Source organism: Hyla sarda, unplaced genomic scaffold (assembly GCF_029499605.1).
Source record: "Hyla sarda isolate aHylSar1 unplaced genomic scaffold, aHylSar1.hap1 scaffold_660, whole genome shotgun sequence".
Lineage (NCBI taxonomy): Eukaryota > Metazoa > Chordata > Amphibia > Anura > Hylidae > Hyla > Hyla sarda.
This window is the reverse complement of record NW_026610676.1, coordinates 63,935-88,415: the sequence shown is the minus strand read 5'-3', so window position 1 is coordinate 88,415 and position 24,481 is coordinate 63,935. Positions and strand designations below refer to the sequence as shown.

General features: G+C 48.9%; 7 non-coding genes and 2 pseudogenes across 7 annotated transcripts; all 9 read left to right on the top strand.

Annotated features, from left to right (window-relative positions):
• Positions 1-1,998: 1,998 nt before the first annotated feature.
• Positions 1,999-2,189, top strand: LOC130342952 (U2 spliceosomal RNA). Its single transcript, XR_008882403.1, has one exon. It is a non-coding gene; the product is annotated as a U2 spliceosomal RNA (small nuclear RNA).
• Positions 2,190-4,269: 2,080 nt separating this feature from the next.
• Positions 4,270-4,460, top strand: LOC130342951 (U2 spliceosomal RNA). The gene has a single exon (XR_008882402.1). It is a non-coding gene; the product is annotated as a U2 spliceosomal RNA (small nuclear RNA).
• A 2,086-nt stretch (positions 4,461-6,546) lies between these two features.
• Positions 6,547-6,676, top strand: LOC130342919 (U2 spliceosomal RNA; annotated as a pseudogene).
• A 5,818-nt stretch (positions 6,677-12,494) lies between these two features.
• Positions 12,495-12,667, top strand: LOC130342913 (U2 spliceosomal RNA; annotated as a pseudogene).
• Positions 12,668-14,753: 2,086 nt separating this feature from the next.
• Positions 14,754-14,944, top strand: LOC130342955 (U2 spliceosomal RNA). The gene has a single exon (XR_008882406.1). It is a non-coding gene; the product is annotated as a U2 spliceosomal RNA (small nuclear RNA).
• A 2,096-nt stretch (positions 14,945-17,040) lies between these two features.
• LOC130342886 (U2 spliceosomal RNA) lies at positions 17,041-17,231 on the top strand. Its single transcript, XR_008882347.1, has one exon. It is a non-coding gene; the product is annotated as a U2 spliceosomal RNA (small nuclear RNA).
• Positions 17,232-19,316: 2,085 nt separating this feature from the next.
• LOC130342950 (U2 spliceosomal RNA) lies at positions 19,317-19,507 on the top strand. Its single transcript, XR_008882401.1, has one exon. It is a non-coding gene; the product is annotated as a U2 spliceosomal RNA (small nuclear RNA).
• Positions 19,508-21,579: 2,072 nt separating this feature from the next.
• LOC130342949 (U2 spliceosomal RNA) lies at positions 21,580-21,770 on the top strand. The gene has a single exon (XR_008882400.1). It is a non-coding gene; the product is annotated as a U2 spliceosomal RNA (small nuclear RNA).
• Positions 21,771-23,851: 2,081 nt separating this feature from the next.
• LOC130342948 (U2 spliceosomal RNA) lies at positions 23,852-24,042 on the top strand. Its single transcript, XR_008882399.1, has one exon. It is a non-coding gene; the product is annotated as a U2 spliceosomal RNA (small nuclear RNA).
• Positions 24,043-24,481: the final 439 nt, after the last annotated feature.

Genomic DNA, 24,481 nt, shown 5'->3' with positions numbered 1-24,481 from the left:
CTGCTGCTGCTGCAGCCAAAAAACAAAAGGTGGTGCTGCTGCTGCTTCTGCTTCTGCTTGTGTCTGGCCGCTGTTGGAGCGTCCAGGCACAGGACTTCTGCTGCTGCTGACTAAATGGCCTCCTTAATTGGATCATTTGAGTAGCCAGCACACCTGTGCAGGTAGGGCATGACATGATAGGCAGCTGCCTTGATAGCGGGTGGGTGCTGAATGTTCCTAATTGACAAAATAAGATTAATGCTTATGAAGAAATATAAAATCTCATCCCTTCCCCAATATCGCGCCACACCCCTACCCCTTAATTCCCTGGTTGAACTTGATGGACATATGTCTTTTTTCGACCGTACTAACTATGTAACTATGTAACATAACATGGGGGGGGGGGGTCTCCTGGCTGTTCACACAGGTGTGTCATTGCTGTACATTGACCATGCATTGCTTCTGTGGTATTGCAAAGGCAAAGACAAATGCTTCCAGCCATCCATTGCACTAATGGATTGGTCATCAGCTGGCTGTCTATGTCCCGCATCAATATAGACCAAAGTACAGAGGGTTAGGCTATGCTATTGTGCACCTACCTGATGCATCAGAAGGTGCGAGGCCCTTGCTAAATTCTGTGCACAGACTTTGAGATCTATGCTTTAGACTGTATCTAAACCTGCTCCAACATGGACTGACATTCTGGCCTACTTTCAGCCGATGCGACTTGTCTGTCGCTGAACAGTCGCTTTTTATGTATTCAGCACCTATGTATAATGTTGTAAAAATGCTCTAGAAGCTAAAGTCGCAGAAATGTCACACATATTTGGCCTGCAACTTTCTGTGCGACAAATTCAGACAGGAAAAATCAGTATAAATCCTTAGAAAATTATCCCCCAGTGTCTCCATCTGCTGGCGGTATTGAATAAGCATTGCTGCACTGATGGGGTATGCATTAGACGAAAAAAAAGAAGAAAAAGAAGAATAATACGCCCAGAAAAGAGGCGAAAAGGAGAAAAACGTAAAAAAACGTGAAAAAAAAGTAAGAGGAAGAGAAGGGAAAAAAAGGTGGAAATGGGTTTAAAAGTGATTTCGGCGGAGAAATATATATATATATATATATATATATATATATATATATATATACGCGCACACACACACATATATATAAACGTATTCTCCGTTGAGATATTGCAGCCGCTGCTGTGTCCAGGCCCAGGAGCCTTAGCACTGTGCTGTGATGTCACTCAATACCACTGACATCACTAGGTGTAAACAACATCTCTCCTTTGCTGTGTATGTGACTATGGAGCTGTTTGGTGATGTCGTCTATTATGGCCTTCATAGAAGCAACAGGAGATTGTTGCATCCATCTAGAACCCTCAGAACTACAGTGCTATGATGTCACTCACTTCCACAGGCCTTGCAGAGTGTAAACAACAACAACCCAGCTTTGTTGTGTATGTAACCATAGGGATTTGTGATGTCACCTAGAACCTTCACAGCAGCGACAGCTTTATGAGGAGCATCAGCACTGCTCTGCCTGAGCAGAACCATCACCGCCATAGGTTGTCAAATAACCCGGGTTTAACCCACACAGGTAAGTCCAATGGGGTGCAGGCATGTCCTCTATGCTTACAGCTTCCCGTGGGTGTTGGTTTGATACCGTTTGGGGACAGCCAAGGAGGCATCTGCAGGCAACAAAGGTAGGTGTGTGCTTGTGTGTGTGTTTCCTATGCAGATCCTAAGCCCAGTGTCACATGCAAGTAGGAGGAGTAAGAAGGGTTCCTGGCAAATCCGGGTTATGGATTGCATTTAAAAAGGCCCCGTGGGAGTGCAATGGGCCCCTGTCTTGCTGCTTAGCAATAATGGTATGGGTTTAGGTTCTGCTGTGTGTACTGGTGGTTGACTGCCCCCCAGCCCAGAGTGTGCATGGAAAATTGTCTGGCAGCCTCCCTGACAGCAAGCAGTGATAGTGCCCATGAAGGGGACCTTGTTGGGCCCGCCCCTTTCACGGTTATCGCTTCTCGGCCTTTTGGCTAAGATCAAGTGTAGTATCTGTTCTTATCAGTTTAATATCTGATACGTCCCCTATCTGGGGACCATATATTAAATGGATTTTTGAGAACGGGGGCCGATTTCGAAGCTTGCTTCCGTCGCCCTATGCATTGACCCGATATGGCAGTATCTTCGGGTACAGTGCACCACCCCCTTACAGGGTTAAAAAGAAAGATTCCTACTTTCATTGCTACCTGCTTGCTGGCTAGCCAGCTAGCCAGCCCTGTGGGCCTTGCTGCTGCTGCTGCTGCAGCCAAAAAACAAAAGGTGGTGCTGCTGCTGCTTCTGCTTCTGCTTGTGTCTGGCCGCTGTTGGAGCGTCCAGGCACAGGACTTCTGCTGCTGCTGACTAAATGGCCTCCTTAATTGGATCATTTGAGTAGCCAGCACACCTGTGCAGGTAGGGCATGACATGATAGGCAGCTGCCTTGATAGCGGGTGGGTGCTGAATGTTCCTAATTGACAAAATAAGATTAATGCTTATGAAGAAATATAAAATCTCATCCCTTCCCCAATATCGCGCCACACCCCTACCCCTTAATTCCCTGGTTGAACTTGATGGACATATGTCTTTTTTCGACCGTACTAACTATGTAACTATGTAACATAACATGGGGGGGGGGGGTCTCCTGGCTGTTCACACAGGTGTGTCATTGCTGTACATTGACCATGCATTGCTTCTGTGGTATTGCAAAGGCAAAGACAAATGCTTCCAGCCATCCATTGCACTAATGGATTGGTCATCAGCTGGCTGTCTATGTCCCGCATCAATATAGACCAAAGTACAGAGCGTTAGGCTATGCTATTGTGCACCTACCTGATGCATCAGAAGGTGCGAGGCCCTTGCTAAATTCTGTGCACAGACTTTGAGATCTATGCTTTAGACTGTATCTAAACCTGCTCCAACATGGACTGACATTCTGGCCTACTTTCAGCCGATGCGACTTGTCTGTCGCTGAACAGTCGCTTTTTATGTATTCAGCACCTATGTATAATGTTGTAAAAATGCTCTAGAAGCTAAAGTCGCAGAAATGTCACACATATTTGGCCTGCAACTTTCTGTGCGACAAATTCAGACAGGAAAAATCAGTATAAATCCTTAGAAAATTATCCCCCAGTGTCTCCATCTGCTGGCGGTATTGAATAAGCATTGCTGCACTGATGGGGTATGCATTAGACGAAAAAAAAGAAGAAAAAGAAGAATAATACGCCCAGAAAAGAGGCGAAAAGGAGAAAAACGTAAAAAAACGTGAAAAAAAAGTAAGAGGAAGAGAAGGGAAAAAAAGGTGGAAATGGGTTTAAAAGTGATTTCGGCGGAGAAATATATATATATATATATATATATATATATATATATATACGCGCACACACACACATATATATAAACGTATTCTCCGTTGAGATATTGCAGCCGCTGCTGTGTCCAGGCCCAGGAGCCTTAGCACTGTGCTGTGATGTCACTCAATACCACTGACATCACTAGGTGTAAACAACATCTCTCCTTTGCTGTGTATGTGACTATGGAGCTGTTTGGTGATGTCGTCTATTATGGCCTTCATAGAAGCAACAGGAGATTGTTGCATCCATCTAGAACCCTCAGAACTACAGTGCTATGATGTCACTCACTTCCACAGGCCTTGCAGAGTGTAAACAACAACAACCCAGCTTTGTTGTGTATGTAACCATAGGGATTTGTGATGTCACCTAGAACCTTCACAGCAGCGACAGCTTTATGAGGAGCATCAGCACTGCTCTGCCTGAGCAGAACCATCACCGCCATAGGTTGTCAAATAACCCGGGTTTAACCCACACAGGTAAGTCCAATGGGGTGCAGGCATGTCCTCTATGCTTACAGCTTCCCGTGGGTGTTGGTTTGATACCGTTTGGGGACAGCCAAGGAGGCATCTGCAGGCAACAAAGGTAGGTGTGTGCTTGTGTGTGTGTTTCCTATGCAGATCCTAAGCCCAGTGTCACATGCAAGTAGGAGGAGTAAGAAGGGTTCCTGGCAAATCCGGGTTATGGATTGCATTTAAAAAGGCCCCGTGGGAGTGCAATGGGCCCCTGTCTTGCTGCTTAGCAATAATGGTATGGGTTTAGGTTCTGCTGTGTGTACTGGTGGTTGACTGCCCCCCAGCCCAGAGTGTGCATGGAAAATTGTCTGGCAGCCTCCCTGACAGCAAGCAGTGATAGTGCCCATGAAGGGGACCTTGTTGGGCCCGCCCCTTTCACGGTTATCGCTTCTCGGCCTTTTGGCTAAGATCAAGTGTAGTATCTGTTCTTATCAGTTTAATATCTGATACGTCCCCTATCTGGGGACCATATATTAAATGGATTTTTGAGAACGGGGGCCGATTTCGAAGCTTGCTTCCGTCGCCCTATGCATTGACCCGATATGGCAGTATCTTCGGGTACAGTGCACCACCCCCTTACAGGGTTAAAAAGAAAGATTCCTACTTTCATTGCTACCTGCTTGCTGGCTAGCCAGCTAGCCAGCCCTGTGGGCCTTGCTGCTGCTGCTGCTGCAGCCAAAAAACAAAAGGTGGTGCTGCTGCTGCTTCTGCTTCTGCTTGTGTCTGGCCGCTGTTGGAGCGTCCAGGCACAGGACTTCTGCTGCTGCTGACTAAATGGCCTCCTTAATTGGATCATTTGAGTAGCCAGCACACCTGTGCAGGTAGGGCATGACATGATAGGCAGCTGCCTTGATAGCGGGTGGGTGCTGAATGTTCCTAATTGACAAAATAAGATTAATGCTTATGAAGAAATATAAAATCTCATCCCTTCCCCAATATCGCGCCACACCCCTACCCCTTAATTCCCTGGTTGAACTTGATGGACATATGTCTTTTTTCGACCGTACTAACTATGTAACTATGTAACATAACATGGGGGGGGGGGGGGGGTCTCCTGGCTGTTCACACAGGTGTGTCATTGCTGTACATTGACCATGCATTGCTTCTGTGGTATTGCAAAGGCAAAGACAAATGCTTCCAGCCATCCATTGCACTAATGGATTGGTCATCAGCTGGCTGTCTATGTCCCGCATCAATATAGACCAAAGTACAGAGGGTTAGGCTATGCTATTGTGCACCTACCTGATGCATCAGAAGGTGCGAGGCCCTTGCTAAATTCTGTGCACAGACTTTGAGATCTATGCTTTAGACTGTATCTAAACCTGCTCCAACATGGACTGACATTCTGGCCTACTTTCAGCCGATGCGACTTGTCTGTCGCTGAACAGTCGCTTTTTATGTATTCAGCACCTATGTATAATGTTGTAAAAATGCTCTAGAAGCTAAAGTCGCAGAAATGTCACACATATTTGGCCTGCAACTTTCTGTGCGACAAATTCAGACAGGAAAAATCAGTATAAATCCTTAGAAAATTATCCCCCAGTGTCTCCATCTGCTGGCGGTATTGAATAAGCATTGCTGCACTGATGGGGTATGCATTAGACGAAAAAAAAGAAGAAAAAGAAGAATAATACGCCCAGAAAAGAGGCGAAAAGGAGAAAAACGTAAAAAAACGTGAAAAAAAAGTAAGAGGAAGAGAAGGGAAAAAAAGGTGGAAATGGGTTTAAAAGTGATTTCGGCGGAGAAATATATATATATATATATATATATATATATATATATATATACGCGCACACACACACATATATATAAACGTATTCTCCGTTGAGATATTGCAGCCGCTGCTGTGTCCAGGCCCAGGAGCCTTAGCACTGTGCTGTGATGTCACTCAATACCACTGACATCACTAGGTGTAAACAACATCTCTCCTTTGCTGTGTATGTGACTATGGAGCTGTTTGGTGATGTCGTCTATTATGGCCTTCATAGAAGCAACAGGAGATTGTTGCATCCATCTAGAACCCTCAGAACTACAGTGCTATGATGTCACTCACTTCCACAGGCCTTGCAGAGTGTAAACAACAACAACCCAGCTTTGTTGTGTATGTAACCATAGGGATTTGTGATGTCACCTAGAACCTTCACAGCAGCGACAGCTTTATGAGGAGCATCAGCACTGCTCTGCCTGAGCAGAACCATCACCGCCATAGGTTGTCAAATAACCCGGGTTTAACCCACACAGGTAAGTCCAATGGGGTGCAGGCATGTCCTCTATGCTTACAGCTTCCCGTGGGTGTTGGTTTGATACCGTTTGGGGACAGCCAAGGAGGCATCTGCAGGCAACAAAGGTAGGTGTGTGCTTGTGTGTGTGTTTCCTATGCAGATCCTAAGCCCAGTGTCACATGCAAGTAGGAGGAGTAAGAAGGGTTCCTGGCAAATCCGGGTTATGGATTGCATTTAAAAAGGCCCCGTGGGAGTGCAATGGGCCCCTGTCTTGCTGCTTAGCAATAATGGTATGGGTTTAGGTTCTGCTGTGTGTACTGGTGGTTGACTGCCCCCCAGCCCAGAGTGTGCATGGAAAATTGTCTGGCAGCCTCCCTGACAGCAAGCAGTGATAGTGCCCATGAAGGGGACCTTGTTGGGCCCGCCCCTTTCACGGTTATCGCTTCTCGGCCTTTTGGCTAAGATCAAGTGTAGTATCTGTTCTTATCAGATACTACACTTGATCTGATTGTGGTAGAGATTTTGCGTAGTACGATTGCAGTACTTTTCGTTCTTATTAGAACCGCATTTCTCTAGAGCATACCACCTGAAGATCGTCTCCTGCCTGCCTCGGAACATCTGAAGAAGGAGAAGATCTTGAAGACTGCAGCTCCGGAAGAAGCCGACGAAGAACCTGGAAGAAGGGAATCGGCGGTGAATTCCGGAACAGCGGCGAAGAGGAAGGCGGCGCAGAATCTTTTCGAAGAAACTCGCTGCCTCTGGAGAAGGATTTGCATAGCTCCTCCCACCGGGACCGGATCTGCATAGCTCCTCCCACCCGGGAAAGAAGACTTTGCGAAGCCTCTCTCCACAAGCAAGCAAGGAAGCGGAAAAGAGCCTGCTGGAAGAAGCCATGGCCTCAACCAGCAAGTCCACCCAGGAGGCTGCAGGGCAAGGCCTGGAGGTCCAGCCCCAACCACAGCAAGCTTCAACCTCCACCACGGCAAGGCAGAAGGGCGGCAGAATTCCTAACCTGGAAGCTCCAACCCTGGAGCCCTGGATGAGGCAGACTGTTGCCTTGAAGCTCAAGCCCGTGGACGGAAGGGTGCCGGACATGTCCCACGACGTGTTCTGCAAGAAGATGCTGGCGGATCAAGGCTTCCCCACGGCTGACACCCTGGGAATAGCAACCTTCTTTTCGGGAATCTTCTACATCACCTTTGCCACCATTGGGACCTGTAGAAGATACTGGGAGGTGGTGAAAGCGGCGAGTCCCGAATCCCCTTTCTCTCGCTTTGTGGGCAACTGCCTTATTCAAAGAGAGGAGAGGCGGGTGACGGTCTCAATGCGGAACCCACACACCCCAGGCACGGACATCTCGACCTTCCTGAAGCGCTTCTGCACCGTGGTGAGGGAGCCCACCCGCATCCTGAACTCACTCGGATACTGGACCTGCAAGTGGTCTGTGGTCGTCAGACTCAACAAGAACCCTGCTTCTCCAGACGGACTACAGCACCTGCCAACGACATTTTCCTTGGGCAACTCCACAGGACTTATCTTCTACCCGGACATGCCGCAGACCTGCAGGAGATGTGGCAAGATGGGCCACGAGGGCAAGGACTGTACGGAGGATGCCTGCAGGTATTGCCGTGTGACAGGTCACACGACCAAGGACTGCCCCAAGAGCAAGACCTGCAACCTCTGCGGACTGGCAGCCCACAGCTACAAGGACTGCCCCCAGAGGGAGAGAACATGGGCATCTGTGGCAGCGAGAGCACCGAAGCCAGCCCCAGCTCCGGAGCCAACACCACGGATGGCCAAGCCGACCAAGGAGGGTAAGAAGGCGAAAGCCACCACCCCTGCCCCGTCCCGCCCCTCCCCTGCACCTCCCGCCCCATCCCCTGCCCCTCCCGCCCCATCCCCTGCCCCATCCCGCCCCACCCCTGCCCCATCCCGTCCCACCCCTGCCCCATCCCGTCCCACCCCTGCCCCTCCTGCCCCATCCCGTCCCACCCCTGCCCCTCCTGCCCCATCCCGTCCCACCCCCACCCCTCCTGCCCCATCCCGCCCCACCCCTGCCCCCCGTACCCCACCCCGGCCCACCCCTGCCCCCCGTACCCCACCCCGGCCCACCCCTGCCCCGTCCTCCCCTGCCCGGCCCACCCCTGCCCCGTCCTCCCCTGCCCGGCCCACCCCTGCCCCGTCCTCCCCTGCCCGGGCACTCTCTCCTGCCCCCCGCCCCACCCAGCCTCCTTTCTCTCCTGGCCCAGCAGCACCTAACCCCCCTCCAGCTGCTGGTGCCCGCCCTTCGGAGGACTTTCCTGTGCTTCCTCCCCCAGGTACCATACAGAGGAAGAGGAAAGGAAGGGACAACGTATCAGAAGAGTCCCACAAAAGAAAGATAATCGAGACCTGCGAAACCCCTCAAGCTTCAGATGAGGAGGAGGAGATGGAGCAGGTCTGCGAGAGCCCTGAGGCTTCAGAAGGAGAGGAGGTGATGGAGCAGGCCCAAGTGGAGCAGGTCCAAGCAGAGCCAGTCCAAGCTCAATCTATGGAGGAGCTGCTGCAGGACCCAGAGGTTAAGAAAATCCTGGACACTCCGTCCAACACGGTCTACGACGAGTTCTTGGAAGGGCGCTACGAGAAGCCACACGAGCCGACAGGCGCCAGAGAAGAGGACCCGTCCGACCAGACTGGTAACTAGTATCAGAACTAACCTCTCTTTTTTATTCCCATGGCTGATCTCAACATCTTCTGCATTAATGTGAGGAGTATTAGAGCTTGGTTTAGATTCCAGACTGTTCTTACGTTCTTAGATTCCCAGAGGTGTGATGTTTACATGTTGCAGGAATGTGCTTTGTCTGCTTCTAGGTCTTACAACCATCTGGCCAGGCAGTGGCCTCACGGCCCTTCCTACTGGTCTGGTGGGGGCGACAATAGGTCTGCGGGGGTGGCCATCCTGATCAGGGGAGGTAACTTTGCACTTGATTCCGTCCGGGAGCTCGTCTGTGGCAGACTTCTTGTCGCAGACGGTTCCTGGGCGGGTGAGCCCGTGCGGCTCATCAACGTGTACGCCTCCCCTGAGAGGGATGTCCGACTGGAGGTTCTCCAGGCCCTGCGGGCTGAACTCGCCACCACTAGGGCAGTAGTGTTGGGTGGTGACTTCAACTGCCCCATTGAGGTGGACGGGCGCAGTTCTGGCACATCCGCCAACCTGGACGTGACGTCTAAACTGCTGATTGAGATGGTGACGGAGGCATCCTTGCAGGACGTTGTCGGGTCCATCGGGAACGGCTCCGTAAACTATACGTGGAGCCGCCCCGATGGCTCGCTCCGTTCTCGGATAGACTTCATCTTCACTTCGAGAGCAGTCAGAAAGGTGTCGTACTCTATGGTCCCCTGCTTCTTCTCTGACCACAGGGCCATTCGATTCCGGGGGACTCTGGGCCATGGATTCCCACCTGGCCCAGGCTCCTGGAAGTTGAATTGTGCCCTGTTGGAGCAGAGGGAGGTCATGGAGGAACTTAGGGATGCGTACCTTGTATGGCGAAATGACAAATGTCTGTTCAAGTGCATCAGCGACTGGTGGGAATATGTTAAAGTCGAATTCCGTTGTTTCTTTCAGGCAAAAGGCAGACAACAGGCGTGTGCGAAGAAGTGGGACTTGAGGAAACTGCAGCGCGAGCTGCGGTCCCTGCAGGACCTGCTCCAGTGTGGCTGGGACGTCAGGGAGGAGCTGGAGGAGACCAAAAAGAGCTTGAAAAGGCACTTTGAGGAGGAATCCAAGCGAATCGTCTTTCGTTCCAAGGTGGAGAACCTGGAGAAGGGTGAGAAATGTAACTCTTTCTTTTTCAGGAAGCTCCATGCCGGCCACACGCCCCTGACTGAGCTACGAGATGAGACCGGACACATGAGGAGCGGCAAGGAGGAAGTGATGGGGGTCGTCCACGACTTCTACAGCAACCTCTACGCCCCCAAGTCATCCGACCCCGAAGCCGCCGAGAGGTTCCTGTCAGGTGTCACTAACGTTGTTGATCCCGCAGGTGCGGCGGCTATGGACGATCCCTTGACGGTGGGGGAGCTGCTCTCTGCCGCTAGATCCTTTAAGCCCGGCAGGACCCCGGGCAGTGACGGTCTCCCGGCCGAGCTCTACGTAGCGCTGGGTGACCTGATCTGTCCGGACCTGTTGGAGGTGTACGAGGAGATGGTGGTGGGGGGCAGAATGCCTCCGTCGTTGAGGGAAGGGATGATCACGATCTTGTATAAGCGGAAGGGGGAGAGATGTGACCTGAAAAACTGGCGTCCCATCTCTCTCCTGAACGTGGACTACAAGATCCTCGCCAAGGTGCTGGCCAACAGGCTGAAACCTGTCATGGGGCAGATCGTCCATCCGGACCAGACCTGCAGCATTCCTGGCCGCAGGATTGCCGACAGCCTTGCCCTTGTGAGAGACACGGTCCATTACATCCAGGACCGCGGGGGCCGCGCCGCCCTGGTCAGCTTAGATCAGGAGAAGGCGTTCGACCGTGTCTCCCACGCATTCATGGACAGGGTTTTGCGCAGGCTGGGTCTGGGGAAGATGTTTTGCTCTTTTGTTAACGTAATGTATTTTGACATTTACAGCACGGTGTTGGTGAACGGCTGGAAGACTGACCCCTTTTCCATTCTTTCAGGGGTTAGACAAGGCTGCCCTCTTTCACCTCTCCTTTTTGTTTGTGTTATAGAGCTCTTCGCTGAGACTATCCGGCAGAATGGAGAGATCAGAGGGATCACCGCACCAGGACCAGATCGCCACGAGGTCAAGTGCTCGCTCTACATGGACGACGTGACCGTCTTCTGCGCTGACCAGCGTTCGGTGACTGCACTCGTCCAGACCTGCGAGGACTTCGGCAGAGCTTCGGGGGCAAAAGTCAACTGCGGGAAGTCGGAGGCCATGCTCTTCGGGGAGTGGCACCTGGCTTCTTCCGCCCCCTTCCCCTTTACTATTAAGCCGGACTTCATTCAAATTCTTGGAGTCTGGTTCGGGAAGGAAGGAGCGGCCCTTAAGTCTTGGCAAGACCGACTAGGAAGGATAAACTCAAAGATCGGACTGTGGAGCTCCAGAAAGCTCACGATGGAAGGCAAGGCACTTGTCCTGCGGAGTGAAGTTTTGCCTGTGCTCCAATATACCGCACAGGCCTGGCCTCCCCATACCACCGTTTGCAAGGCCATCACCCGGACAGTGTTTGGCTTCGTCTGGGGCAAAATGGACAGAGTCAAGAGGACCGTGATGTACAAGGAACCCCGCAAGGGTGGGAAGGGAATACCCGACATCCCCGCTCTGCTGAGGGCCTCCTTTGCATGTGTCACGGTGCAGCGGACTCTTGTAGAAAAGACTGGCTCAGCGGGCAGGTCCATGTCTCGCTTGCTTCTCATGCCCCTCTGGAGACAGCTGGGCTGGGACAAGTGGGACAGCTCCATCCCTTACAACTGGAACACTCCCTGGTTCTATGGGGATGTTGTCCGGTTTGTGAGGGAGCACCAGCTGGAAGGACTGAAACCAGACCTATGGAAGCCAAAGACAATCCACAAGCTCATCCGAGCTAAGGACTCGACCGAGCTGGTTCCGGGACTCCCCGCAGCCACTGCAGAGACAGTTTGGAACAATGTGGCCTCAAAGCGGCTTACCAATGGACACAAGGACTTGTCGTGGATGGCCGTCATGGGAGGTCTCTCTCTCAGGTCATTCATGCATGCCCGCAACCTGTGCAAGACCCGGTACTGCCCCCGTTGCCCCTACGTGGAGGAAACATCTTTCCACGTGTTTTGGCAGTGCCCCTTTGCACAGGGTCTGTTGGACGCCCTAGAACAGGAACTCAGAGACTCAGTGCCCAGGAGCTGCCTATCGTACCATTCGGTGCTTTACGGCCTGTTCCCTGGGACCCACGACGTGGAGGCCATCCAGGAGGCCTGGCGCCTTATGAACTGTTTTAAGGACGCAGTGTGGCTCTCCAGGAACCGCCTCGTGATCAACAGGGAAAACATGTCCGTCCGGGACTGCCGCAGGTTCATCAAGAACCTGCTTAGAGACTATTCCATCTTGGACAGCTCGGCCGTTGATGAGGAAGAAGAGGAGTGAAGACCCCTCTCCTTCTCCCATGTCTCCCTGAAGATACAGCCCAACAGTTTGGCCCTGTGATCCGCCCCCTCCCTACCCCCACATAGTCGCCCACACCCCTACCCCGATCACAGATTGTATTATTTGGTTTTTGTTTGATCTCTTGTGCTTTTCTATTGCAGGATTGAGCTGAATGTTAGAGTAGCATGGTGTGCGATGTATAGCTTAGGGAACCTTTGCTGTGTATTGTACTATCATGCTTTGTGTGACTGTAATTTATTGTACGACTTGTAATGACTGAACGGAAAATAAAGCTCTTTCAATCAAAAATCTGTTCTTATCAGTTTAATATCTGATACGTCCCCTATCTGGGGACCATATATTAAATGGATTTTTGAGAACGGGGGCCGATTTCGAAGCTTGCTTCCGTCGCCCTATGCATTGACCCGATATGGCAGTATCTTCGGGTACAGTGCACCACCCCCTTACAGGGTTAAAAAGAAAGATTCCTACTTTCATTGCTACCTGCTTGCTGGCTAGCCAGCTAGCCAGCCCTGTGGGCCTTGCTGCTGCTGCTGCTGCAGCCAAAAAACAAAAGGTGGTGCTGCTGCTGCTTCTGCTTCTGCTTGTGTCTGGCCGCTGTTGGAGCGTCCAGGCACAGGACTTCTGCTGCTGCTGACTAAATGGCCTCCTTAATTGGATCATTTGAGTAGCCAGCACACCTGTGCAGGTAGGGCATGACATGATAGGCAGCTGCCTTGATAGCGGGTGGGTGCTGAATGTTCCTAATTGACAAAATAAGATTAATGCTTATGAAGAAATATAAAATCTCATCCCTTCCCCAATATCGCGCCACACCCCTACCCCTTAATTCCCTGGTTGAACTTGATGGACATATGTCTTTTTTCGACCGTACTAACTATGTAACTATGTAACATAACATGGGGGGGGGGGGTCTCCTGGCTGTTCACACAGGTGTGTCATTGCTGTACATTGACCATGCATTGCTTCTGTGGTATTGCAAAGGCAAAGACAAATGCTTCCAGCCATCCATTGCACTAATGGATTGGTCATCAGCTGGCTGTCTATGTCCCGCATCAATATAGACCAAAGTACAGAGCGTTAGGCTATGCTATTGTGCACCTACCTGATGCATCAGAAGGTGCGAGGCCCTTGCTAAATTCTGTGCACAGACTTTGAGATCTATGCTTTAGACTGTATCTAAACCTGCTCCAACATGGACTGACATTCTGGCCTACTTTCAGCCGATGCGACTTGTCTGTCGCTGAACAGTCGCTTTTTATGTATTCAGCACCTATGTATAATGTTGTAAAAATGCTCTAGAAGCTAAAGTCGCAGAAATGTCACACATATTTGGCCTGCAACTTTCTGTGCGACAAATTCAGACAGGAAAAATCAGTATAAATCCTTAGAAAATTATCCCCCAGTGTCTCCATCTGCTGGCGGTATTGAATAAGCATTGCTGCACTGATGGGGTATGCATTAGACGAAAAAAAAGAAGAAAAAGAAGAATAATACGCCCAGAAAAGAGGCGAAAAGGAGAAAAACGTAAAAAAACGTGAAAAAAAAGTAAGAGGAAGAGAAGGGAAAAAAAGGTGGAAATGGGTTTAAAAGTGATTTCGGCGGAGAAATATATATATATATATATATATATATATATATATATATATATACGCGCACACACACACATATATATAAACGTATTCTCCGTTGAGATATTGCAGCCGCTGCTGTGTCCAGGCCCAGGAGCCTTAGCACTGTGCTGTGATGTCACTCAATACCACTGACATCACTAGGTGTAAACAACATCTCTCCTTTGCTGTGTATGTGACTATGGAGCTGTTTGGTGATGTCGTCTATTATGGCCTTCATAGAAGCAACAGGAGATTGTTGCATCCATCTAGAACCCTCAGAACTACAGTGCTATGATGTCACTCACTTCCACAGGCCTTGCAGAGTGTAAACAACAACAACCCAGCTTTGTTGTGTATGTAACCATAGGGATTTGTGATGTCACCTAGAACCTTCACAGCAGCGACAGCTTTATGAGGAGCATCAGCACTGCTCTGCCTGAGCAGAACCATCACCGCCATAGGTTGTCAAATAACCCGGGTTTAACCCACACAGGTAAGTCCAATGGGGTGCAGGCATGTCCTCTATGCTTACAGCTTCCCGTGGGTGTTGGTTTGATACCGTTTGGGGACAGCCAAGGAGGCATCTGCAGGCAACAAAGGTAGGTGTGTGCTTGTGTGTGTGTTTCCTATGCAGATCCTAAGCCCAGTGTCACATGCAAGTAGGAGGAGTAAGAAGGGTTCCTGGCAAATCCGGGTTATGGATTGCATTTAAAAAGGCCCCGTGGGAGTGCAATGGGCCCCTGTCTTGCTGCTTAGCAATAATGGTATGGGTTTAGGTTCTGCTGTGTGTGTACTGGTGGTTGACTGCCCCCCAGCCCAGAGTGTGCATGGAAAATTGTCTGGCAGCCTCCCTGACAGCAAGCAGTGATAGTGCCCATGAAGGGGACCTTGTTGGGCCCGCCCCTTTCACGGTTATCGCTTCTCGGCCTTTTGGCTAAGATCAAGTGTAGTATCTGTTCTTATCAGTTTAATATCTGATACGTCCCCTATCTGGGGACCATATATTAAATGGATTTTTGAGAACGGGGGCCGATTTCGAAGCTTGCTTCCGTCGCCCTATGCATTGACCCGATATGGCAGTATCTTCGGGTACAGTGCACCCACCCCCTTACAGGGTTAAAAAGAAAGATTCCTACTTTCATTGCTACCTGCTTGCTGGCTAGCCAGCTAGCCAGCCCTGTGGGCCTTGCTGCTGCTGCTGCTGCTGCAGCCAAAAAACAAAAGGTGGTGCTGCTGCTGCTTCTGCTTCTGCTTGTGTCTGGCCGCTGTTGGAGCGTCCAGGCACAGGACTTCTGCTGCTGCTGACTAAATGGCCTCCTTAATTGGATCATTTGAGTAGCCAGCACACCTGTGCAGGTAGGGCATGACATGATAGGCAGCTGCCTTGATAGCGGGTGGGTGCTGAATGTTCCTAATTGACAAAATAAGATTAATGCTTATGAAGAAATATAAAATCTCATCCTTCCCCAATATCGCGCCACACCCCTACCCCTTAATTCCCTGGTTGAACTTGATGGACATATGTCTTTTTTCGACCGTACTAACTATGTAACTATGTAACATAACATGGGGGGGGGGGTCTCCTGGCTGTTCACACAGGTGTGTCATTGCTGTACATTGACCATGCATTGCTTCTGTGGTATTGCAAAGGCAAAGACAAATGCTTCCAGCCATCCATTGCACTAATGGATTGGTCATCAGCTGGCTGTCTATGTCCCGCATCAATATAGACCAAAGTACAGAGGGTTAGGCTATGCTATTGTGCACCTACCTGATGCATCAGAAGGTGCGAGGCCCTTGCTAAATTCTGTGCACAGACTTTGAGATCTATGCTTTAGACTGTATCTAAACCTGCTCCAACATGGACTGACATTCTGGCCTACTTTCAGCCGATGCGACTTGTCTGTCGCTGAACAGTCGCTTTTTATGTATTCAGCACCTATGTATAATGTTGTAAAAATGCTCTAGAAGCTAAAGTCGCAGAAATGTCACACATATTTGGCCTGCAACTTTCTGTGCGACAAATTCAGACAGGAAAAATCAGTATAAATCCTTAGAAAATTATCCCCCAGTGTCTCCATCTGCTGGCGGTATTGAATAAGCATTGCTGCACTGATGGGGTATGCATTAGACGAAAAAAAAGAAGAAAAAGAAGAATAATACGCCCAGAAAAGAGGCGAAAAGGAGAAAAACGTAAAAAAACGTGAAAAAAAAGTAAGAGGAAGAGAAGGGAAAAAAAGGTGGAAATGGGTTTAAAAGTGATTTCGGCGGAGAAATATATATATATATATATATATATATATATATATATATATATATATATATACACGCGCACACACACACATATATATAAACGTATTCTCCGTTGAGATATTGCAGCCGCTGCTGTGTCCAGGCCCAGGAGCCTTAGCACTGTGCTGTGATGTCACTCAATACCACTGACATCACTAGGTGTAAACAACATCTCTCCTTTGCTGTGTATGTGACTATGGAGCTGTTTGGTGATGTCGTCTATTATGGCCTTCATAGAAGCAACAGGAGATTGTTGCATCCATCTAGAACCCTCAGAACTACAGTGCTATGATGTCACTCACTTCCACAGGCCTTGCAGAGTGTAAACAACAACAACCCAGCTTTGTTGTGTATGTAACCATAGGGATTTGTGATGTCACCTAGAACCTTCACAGCAGCGACAGCTTTATGAGGAGCATCAGCACTGCTCTGCCTGAGCAGAACCATCACCGCCATAGGTTGTCAAATAACCCGGGTTTAACCCACACAGGTAAGTCCAATGGGGTGCAGGCATGTCCTCTATGCTTACAGCTTCCCGTGGGTGTTGGTTTGATACCGTTTGGGGACAGCCAAGGAGGCATCTGCAGGCAACAAAGGTAGGTGTGTGCTTGTGTGTGTGTTTCCTATGCAGATCCTAAGCCCAGTGTCACATGCAAGTAGGAGGAGTAAGAAGGGTTCCTGGCAAATCCGGGTTATGGATTGCATTTAAAAAGGCCCCGTGGGAGTGCAATGGGCCCCTGTCTTGCTGCTTAGCAATAATGGTATGGGTTTAGGTTCTGCTGTGTGTACTGGTGGTTGACTGCCCCCCAGCCCAGAGTGTGCATGGAAAATTGTCTGGCAGCCTCCCTGACAGCAAGCAGTGATAGTGCCCATGAAGGGGACCTTGTTGGGCCCGCCCCTTTCATGGTTATCGCTTCTCGGCCTTTTGGCTAAGATCAAGTGTAGTATCTGTTCTTATCAGTTTAATATCTGATACGTCCCCTATCTGGGGACCATATATTAAATGGATTTTTGAGAACGGGGGCCGATTTCGAAGCTTGCTTCTGTCGCCCTATGCATTGACCCGATATGGCAGTATCTTCGGGTACAGTGCACCACCCCCTTACAGGGTTAAAAAGAAAGATTCCTACTTTCATTGCTACCTGCTTGCTGGCTAGCCAGCTAGCCAGCCCTGTGGGCCTTGCTGCTGCTGCTGCTGCAGCCAAAAAACAAAAGGTGGTGCTGCTGCTGCTTCTGCTTCTGCTTGTGTCTGGCCGCTGTTGGAGCGTCCAGGCACAGGACTTCTGCTGCTGCTGACTAAATGGCCTCCTTAATTGGATCATTTGAGTAGCCAGCACACCTGTGCAGGTAGGGCATGACATGATAGGCAGCTGCCTTGATAGCGGGTGGGTGCTGAATGTTCCTAATTGACAAAATAAGATTAATGCTTATGAAGAAATATAAAATCTCATCCCTTCCCCAATATCGCGCCACACCCCTACCCCTTAATTCCCTGGTTGAACTTGATGGACATATGTCTTTTTTCGACCGTACTAACTATGTAACTATGTAACATAACATGGGGGGGGGGGTCTCCTGGCTGTTCACACAGGTGTGTCATTGCTGTACATTGACCATTGCATTGCTTCTGTGGTATTGCAAAGGCAAAGACAAATGCTTCCAGCCATCCATTGCACTAATGGATTGGTCATCAGCTGGCTGTCTATGTCCCGCATCAATATAGACCAAAGTACAGAGGGTTAGGCTATGCTATTGTGCACCTACCTGATGCATCAGAAGGTGCGAGGCCCTTGCTAAATTCTGTGCACAGACTTTGAGATCTATGCTTTAGACTGTATCTAAACCTGCTCCAACATGGACTGACATTCTGGCCTACTTTCAGCCGATGCGACTTGTCTGTCGCTGAACAGTCGCTTTTTATGTATTCAGCACCTATGTATAATGTTGTAAAAATGCTCTAGAAGCTAAAGTCGCAGAAATGTCACACATATTTGGCCTGCAACTTTCTGTGCGACAAATTCAGACAGGAAAAATCAGTATAAATCCTTAGAAAATTATCCCCCAGTGTCTCCTGCTGGCGGTATTGAATAAGCATTGCTGCACTGATGGGGTATGCATTAGACGAAAAAAAAGAAGAAAAAGAAGAATAATACGCCCAGAAAAGAGGCGAAAAGGAGAAAAACGTAAAAAAACGTGAAAAAAAAGTAAGAGGAAGAGAAGGGAAAAAAAGGTGGAAATGGGTTTAAAAGTGATTTCGGCGGAGAAATATATATATATATATATATATATATATATATATATATATATATATACGCGCACACACACACATATATATAAACGTATTCTCCGTTGAGATATTGCAGCCGCTGCTGTGTCCAGGCCCAGGAGCCTTAGCACTGTGCTGTGATGTCACTCAATACCACTGACATCACTAGGTGTAAACAACATCTCTCCTTTGCTGTGTATGTGACTATGGAGCTGTTTGGTGATGTCGTCTATTATGGCCTTCATAGAAGCAACAGGAGATTGTTGCATCCATCTAGAACCCTCAGAACTACAGTGCTATGATGTCACTCACTTCCACAGGCCTTGCAGAGTGTAAACAACAACAACCCAGCTTTGTTGTGTATGTAACCATAGGGATTTGTGATGTCACCTAGAACCTTCACAGCAGCGACAGCTTTATGAGGAGCATCAGCACTGCTCTGTCTGAGCAGAACCATCACCGCCATAGGTTGTCAAATAACCCGGGTTTAACCCACACAGGTAAGTCCAATGGGGTGCAGGCATGTCCTCTATGCTTACAGCTTCCCGTGGGTGTTGGTTTGATACCGTTTGGGGACAGCCAAGGAGGCATCTGCAGGCAACAAAGGTAGGTGTGTGCTTGTGTGTGTGTTTCCTATGCAGATCCTAAGCCCAGTGTCACATGCAAGTAGGAGGAGTAAGAAGGGTTCCTGGCAAATCCGGGTTATGGATTGCATTTAAAAAGGCCCCGTGGGAGTGCAATGGGCCCCTGTCTTGCTGCTTAGCAATAATGGTATGGGTTTAGGTTCTGCTGTGTGTACTGGTGGTTGACTGCCCCCCAGCCCAGAGTGTGCATGGAAAATTGTCTGGCAGCCTCCCTGACAGCAAGCAGTGATAGTGCCCATGAAGGGGACCTTGTTGGGCCCGCCCCTTTCACGGTTATCGCTTCTCGGCCTTTTGGCTAAGATCAAGTGTAGTATCTGTTCTTATCAGTTTAATATCTGATACGTCCCCTATCTGGGGACCATATATTAAATGGATTTTTGAGAACGGGGGCCGATTTCGAAGCTTGCTTCCGTCGCCCTATGCATTGACCCGATATGGCAGTATCTTCGGGTACAGTGCACCACCCCCTTACAGGGTTAAAAAGAAAGATTCCTACTTTCATTGCTACCTGCTTGCTGGCTAGCCAGCTAGCCAGCCCTGTGGGCCTTGCTGCTGCTGCTGCTGCAGCCAAAAAACAAAAGGTGGTGCTGCTGCTGCTTCTGCTTCTGCTTGTGTCTGGCCGCTGTTGGAGCGTCCAGGCACAGGACTTCTGCTGCTGCTGACTAAATGGCCTCCTTAATTGGATCATTTGAGTAGCCAGCACACCTGTGCAGGTAGGGCATGACATGATAGGCAGCTGCCTTGATAGCGGGTGGGTGCTGAATGTTCCTAATTGACAAAATAAGATTAATGCTTATGAAGAAATATAAAATCTCATCCCTTCCCCAATATCGCGCCACACCCCTACCCCTTAATTCCCTGGTTGAACTTGATGGACATATGTCTTTTTTCGACCGTACTAACTATGTAACTATGTAACATAACATGGGGGGGGGGGGTCTCCTGGCTGTTCACACAGGTGTGTCATTGCTGTACATTGACCATGCATTGCTTCTGTGGTATTGCAAAGGCAAAGACAAATGCTTCCAGCCATCCATTGCACTAATGGATTGGTCATCAGCTGGCTGTCTATGTCCCGCATCAATATAGACCAAAGTACAGAGGGTTAGGCTATGCTATTGTGCACCTACCTGATGCATCAGAAGGTGCGAGGCCCTTGCTAAATTCTGTGCACAGACTTTGAGATCTATGCTTTAGACTGTATCTAAACCTGCTCCAACATGGACTGACATTCTGGCCTACTTTCAGCCGATGCGACTTGTCTGTCGCTGAACAGTCGCTTTTTATGTATTCAGCACCTATGTATAATGTTGTAAAAATGCTCTAGAAGCTAAAGTCGCAGAAATGTCACACATATTTGGCCTGCAACTTTCTGTGCGACAAATTCAGACAGGAAAAATCAGTATAAATCCTTAGAAAATTATCCCCCAGTGTCTCCATCTGCTGGCGGTATTGAATAAGCATTGCTGCACTGATGGGGTATGCATTAGACGAAAAAAAAGAAGAAAAAGAAGAATAATACGCCCAGAAAAGAGGCGAAAAGGAGAAAAACGTAAAAAAACGTGAAAAAAAAGTAAGAGGAAGAGAAGGGAAAAAAAGGTGGAAATGGGTTTAAAAGTGATTTCGGCGGAGAAATATATATATATATATATATATATATATATACGCGCACACACACACATATATATAAACGTATTCTCCGTTGAGATATTGCAGCCGCTGCTGTGTCCAGGCCCAGGAGCCTTAGCACTGTGCTGTGATGTCACTCAATACCACTGACATCACTAGGTGTAAACAACATCTCTCCTTTGCTGTGTATGTGACTATGGAGCTGTTTGGTGATGTCGTCTATTATGGCCTTCATAGAAGCAACAGGAGATTGTTGCATCCATCTAGAACCCTCAGAACTACAGTGCTATGATGTCACTCACTTCCACAGGCCTTGCAGAGTGTAAACAACAACAACCCAGCTTTGTTGTGTATGTAACCATAGGGATTTGTGATGTCACCTAGAACCTTCACAGCAGCGACAGCTTTATGAGGAGCATCAGCACTGCTCTGCCTGAGCAGAACCATCACCGCCATAGGTTGTCAAATAACCCGGGTTTAACCCACACAGGTAAGTCCAATGGGGTGCAGGCATGTCCTCTATGCTTACAGCTTCCCGTGGGTGTTGGTTTGATACCGTTTGGGGACAGCCAAGGAGGCATCTGCAGGCAACAAAGGTAGGTGTGTGCTTGTGTGTGTGTTTCCTATGCAGATCCTAAGCCCAGTGTCACATGCAAGTAGGAGGAGTAAGAAGGGTTCCTGGCAAATCCGGGTTATGGATTGCATTTAAAAAGGCCCCGTGGGAGTGCAATGGGCCCCTGTCTTGCTGCTTAGCAATAATGGTATGGGTTTAGGTTCTGCTGTGTGTACTGGTGGTTGACTGCCCCCCAGCCCAGAGTGTGCATGGAAAATTGTCTGGCAGCCTCCCTGACAGCAAGCAGTGATAGTGCCCATGAAGGGGACCTTGTTGGGCCCGCCCCTTTCACGGTTATCGCTTCTCGGCCTTTTGGCTAAGATCAAGTGTAGTATCTGTTCTTATCAGTTTAATATCTGATACGTCCCCTATCTGGGGACCATATATTAAATGGATTTTTGAGAACGGGGGCCGATTTCGAAGCTTGCTTCCGTCGCCCTATGCATTGACCCGATATGGCAGTATCTTCGGGTACAGTGCACCACCCCCTTACAGGGTTAAAAAGAAAGATTCCTACTTTCATTGCTACCTGCTTGCTGGCTAGCCAGCTAGCCAGCCCTGTGGGCCTTGCTGCTGCTGCTGCTGCAGCCAAAAAACAAAAGGTGGTGCTGCTGCTGCTTCTGCTTCTGCTTGTGTCTGGCCGCTGTTGGAGCGTCCAGGCACAGGACTTCTGCTGCTGCTGACTAAATGGCCTCCTTAATTGGATCATTTGAGTAGCCAGCACACCTGTGCAGGTAGGGCATGACATGATAGGCAGCTGCCTTGATAGCGGGTGGGTGCTGAATGTTCCTAATTGACAAAATAAGATTAATGCTTATGAAGAAATATAAAATCTCATCCCTTCCCCAATATCGCGCCACACCCCTACCCCTTAATTCCCTGGTTGAACTTGATGGACATATGTCTTTTTTCGACCGTACTAACTATGTAACTATGTAACATAACATGGGGGGGGGGGGGTCTCCTGGCTGTTCACACAGGTGTGTCATTGCTGTACATTGACCATGCATTGCTTCTGTGGTATTGCAAAGGCAAAGACAAATGCTTCCAGCCATCCATTGCACTAATGGATTGGTCATCAGCTGGCTGTCTATGTCCCGCATCAATATAGACCAAAGTACAGAGGGTTAGGCTATGCTATTGTGCACCTACCTGATGCATCAGAAGGTGCGAGGCCCTTGCTAAATTCTGTGCACAGACTTTGAGATCTATGCTTTAGACTGTATCTAAACCTGCTCCAACATGGACTGACATTCTGGCCTACTTTCAGCCGATGCGACTTGTCTGTCGCTGAACAGTCGCTTTTTATGTATTCAGCACCTATGTATAATGTTGTAAAAATGCTCTAGAAGCTAAAGTCGCAGAAATGTCACACATATTTGGCCTGCAACTTTCTGTGCGACAAATTCAGACAGGAAAAATCAGTATAAATCCTTAGAAAATTATCCCCCAGTGTCTCCATCTGCTGGCGGTATTGAATAAGCATTGCTGCACTGATGGGGTATGCATTAGACGAAAAAAAAGAAGAAAAAGAAGAATAATACGCCCAGAAAAGAGGCGAAAAGGAGAAAAACGTAAAAAAACGTGAAAAAAAAGTAAGAGGAAGAGAAGGGAAAAAAAGGTGGAAATGGGTTTAAAAGTGATTTCGGCGGAGAAATATATATATATATATATATATATATATATATATATATACGCGCACACACACACATATATATAAACGTATTCTCCGTTGAGATATTGCAGCCGCTGCTGTGTCCAGGCCCAGGAGCCTTAGCACTGTGCTGTGATGTCACTCAATACCACTGACATCACTAGGTGTAAACAACATCTCTCCTTTGCTGTGTATGTGACTATGGAGCTGTTTGGTGATGTCGTCTATTATGGCCTTCATAGAAGCAACAGGAGATTGTTGCATCCATCTAGAACCCTCAGAACTACAGTGCTATGATGTCACTCACTTCCACAGGCCTTGCAGAGTGTAAACAACAACAACCCAGCTTTGTTGTGTATGTAACCATAGGGATTTGTGATGTCACCTAGAACCTTCACAGCAGCGACAGCTTTATGAGGAGCATCAGCACTGCTCTGCCTGAGCAGAACCATCACCGCCATAGGTTGTCAAATAACCCGGGTTTAACCCACACAGGTAAGTCCAATGGGGTGCAGGCATGTCCTCTATGCTTACAGCTTCATGTGGGTGTTGGTTTGATACCGTTTGGGGACAGCCAAGGAGGCATCTGCAGGCAACAAAGGTAGGTGTGTGCTTGTGTGTGTGTTTCCTATGCAGATCCTAAGCCCAGTGTCACATGCAAGTAGGAGGAGTAAGAAGGGTTCCTGGCAAATCCGGGTTATGGATTGCATTTAAAAAGGCCCCGTGGGAGTGCAATGGGCCCCTGTCTTGCTGCTTAGCAATAATGGTATGGGTTTAGGTTCTGCTGTGTGTAATGGTGGTTGACTGCCCCCCAGCCCAGAGTGTGCATGGAAAATTGTCTGGCAGCCTCCCTGACAGCAAGCAGTGATAGTGCCCATGAAGGGGACCTTGTTGGGCCCGCCCCTTTCACGGTTATCGCTTCTCGGCCTTTTGGCTAAGATCAAGTGTAGTATCTGTTCTTATCAGTTTAATATCTGATACGTCCCCTATCTGGGGACCATATATTAAATGGATTTTTGAGAACGGGGGCCGATTTCGAAGCTTGCTTCCGTCGCCCTATGCATTGACCCGATATGGCAGTATCTTCGGGTACAGTGCACCACCCCCTTACAGGGTTAAAAAGAAAGATTCCTACTTTCATTGCTACCTGCTTGCTGGCTAGCCAGCTAGCCAGCCCTGTGGGCCTTGCTGCTGCTGCTGCTGCAGCCAAAAAACAAAAGGTGGTGCTGCTGCTGCTTCTGCTTCTGCTTGTGTCTGGCCGCTGTTGGAGCGTCCAGGCACAGGACTTCTGCTGCTGCTGACTAAATGGCCTCCTTAATTGGATCATTTGAGTAGCCAGCACACCTGTGCAGGTAGGGCATGACATGATAGGCAGCTGCCTTGATAGCGGGTGGGTGCTGAATGTTCCTAATTGACAAAATAAGATTAATGCTTATGAAGAAATATAAAATCTCATCCCTTCCCCAATATCGCGCCACACCCCTACCCCTTAATTCCCTGGTTGAACTTGATGGACATATGTCTTTTTTCGACCGTACTAACTA